This window comes from Macadamia integrifolia, unplaced genomic scaffold (assembly GCF_013358625.1).
Source record: "Macadamia integrifolia cultivar HAES 741 unplaced genomic scaffold, SCU_Mint_v3 scaffold2422, whole genome shotgun sequence".
NCBI classification, from domain to species: domain Eukaryota; kingdom Viridiplantae; phylum Streptophyta; class Magnoliopsida; order Proteales; family Proteaceae; genus Macadamia; species Macadamia integrifolia.
The window spans coordinates 52,422-55,197 of NW_024868707.1; positions in this window are offsets into that span (position 1 = coordinate 52,422).

Here is a 2,776-nt window from a genome sequence, read left to right on the forward strand (position 1 = left end):
GAGTTGCATTCCTACAACATCGTGCCTTCACTCATGTCCTAAGCTCGACTACACTATTGAAAACGTTTTGGGAAACAGAAAAATCAAATACCTAATTGTATTTCCAAAAATCATTTCTTAGCACAGACTATTTCTAGACACAGAAACAAGAGAAACAAAATCAAACGGATCCTCTGTTTAATGTTATACTAGGATCAAGATCTAGCTATTGCATGTCTTTCTTTACCAACTCATCAATGATCATTCTGAATTAATTTTCATTAAATTCAATTCTAAGGATACTAAGTCCGATTGAATTAGGTTAAGTTTGGCTGATTCCCAGTTGATTTCTACCGATTCATTGACAATTCGAATCAGAATTTGATGGAGATGGATACCAGAACAGATTCCTGCTTTTAAGGGGTTTCTTTAAAGGTGAAAGAAAATATTCTGAAATGGTTGTGAAGCAATTGAGGATAGTTTTTGGTTTATATGTGGTGCAAAGTCCTTTGTAACAAAAGTGGACATGTTTTTATGCTAAAAGAAACTGGGAATCAGTCAGTGCTGTCTCGACAAAAGCAAAATTAAATAATCAGTTTTCGTCCCTAAAGAGGAAGTATCTTAGTCTGGAAGACATACTTTTGGGAGTCATGTCGAAGCATGGAAGGAAGATGTTTCTACTACATAGTTCACAGTATTTTTCATTTTTGTAAACTATTGTTAAAAGTATTGATTCAGTGCCAAATGAGACTTGTAGTTGGTATTAATGATGCTTTTGAATGCTTTAAGGTGGAGATTGCAGTTTCCCCACCTATTATATCATATGTGCATTGCAGTCAAAGGATGGGGGAAAAAAAACGTTATAAAAGAGTGGAGAGGGGGAAAGCGTGGCCCCTACACCATCGTGGGCTTTATGAGGGGGTGCACTTGTATTCACAAGGTTGGGGGTGATCATTTGACCCCTGCATGTCTGAGTGTAGGAACCATATAACCAGATAGCATTCTCCACACCCCATCAGAAAAGGACAAGAATCTCAATAAGCATGGACTAGGTATCAGGATTGGATCAACAATAGGCTAATATTGATACCAACCCGATACCAAATCAGTGGTACAAAAATAAGGAGGGCTAAATAGTTAAAAAAACAAACAAAAAAAAAAGGTATTAAAATCTTTTGGGGGGGCAAAAGCATTTGATTCGGTCCAACTTGATGCAATCCATCGATATCAACGGTGGACGATATCACCATCAATATAGTTAACTAAATCCTTGGGAGTCAAGTGTCCCTAGACTAAAAAGAGCTTATAACTGGATGTGAAATTGTTATCATTATATAAATTTATATGGTGTGTGAGTGTTTATTGAGTGGGGTTGAAATTTTAAGGATGAGTAGATCCCAAAGTTCCTATTCAAATATCAAAATTTTGCCTAATTAAAGTTGGTCATGTGACAAAATTAAACATAACAAATTTTAAATGGACTAAGAGGGTGAATAGGACTATGAGGGGTAGACACAAGTGAAAGACTATGCCATTAAAAATGAGGATATATTTTCCACAAAAAAAAAAGGAAAAAAGAAAAAAAGAAAGGAGGATATATAATAAATGATTGAATCTGAGATTGAAACTAAATATGAATTTAGACCATTTCTTACATATTTGTCAGTCAAAATAGAATCCTTACATCACTCTTCTCCACACAATCACCCATTATTTGTTTCAAAGTTGCTACCCACCAAAATTTTTCTTAGATAAAATTCATCCAAGTACACAAAAATAACAAATGAAAAAAAAAAAAAAAACTCATTTGAACAGTCTTTCTTATTATTATTATTATTACTATTATTATTATTATTAATTTTTTTTTAATGAAAGAATGGTCTTACCTTGATAAGCTTATTAAGGTTGACCATCTCATTGTGCCAGATGAAATGATGATGTGGCAATTTTTACAATTAGATATCTAAGTACACGTAGCCTAATTCAATCAAATGTCTTACCTTGTGTCTACATGCATCTTCATGTATGTCTAATGCATGTTTAAAGTACTTCGACCATTATTGTGCACTTCTCATAATTTTGGTTTTTAAATCTCTATTTTGTAATATGCAAAACTCTGTTAAACCTGAAATTTTAAATATGATCAACAAAATTTAGGTGTTAACATAACTATCAATATCAATTGTAAATTATAATAATCACGCATAAACTCTCCTAGATTAAAATATATTATATAAATCTACTTAAGATCTAAATTTGAATGTGAAAAAAATCAAAACTTATAAAAAATAAAAAAACTCAACTTTAGTCTTATAGATAATTCAAAGTTGAGGAAATTATGTATCTCACCAACCAATTAAAACATGTCGCTAGGATACAATGATCCTATAAAAAAATTAAAGGAATAAAAATAAAAATTATTTATTCAGTGGTTGATTTGCTTTCATAAGACAAGACCCATATATTCTGTGAGGTTAGCATTTTTTATTAAAAAGAAATGAAATAATAAATTTTAATCACTTGTTATGCTTTCTTGATTCCTTATCCTTGAAGGCAATGATTTCTACCACGTGGCTATTTAGGGTTGCTTCCTACTTACTATGGACTATGGTAAGTGGCAACCTCGTAAAACATGTTTAGTTCTTGTGAGTTTGGATCTAGAAGTCAATAGGCGAGAATTAGAAGAGAAGAGAGAAGGTTCCAAACTAGTTAAGTTACATCCAGGCTTCCAGCGTTCTCTTTCTAGATTAGATTAGATTAGGGTAGAAAATAAATTTTTAAGTTTGTGTTTCTTTGC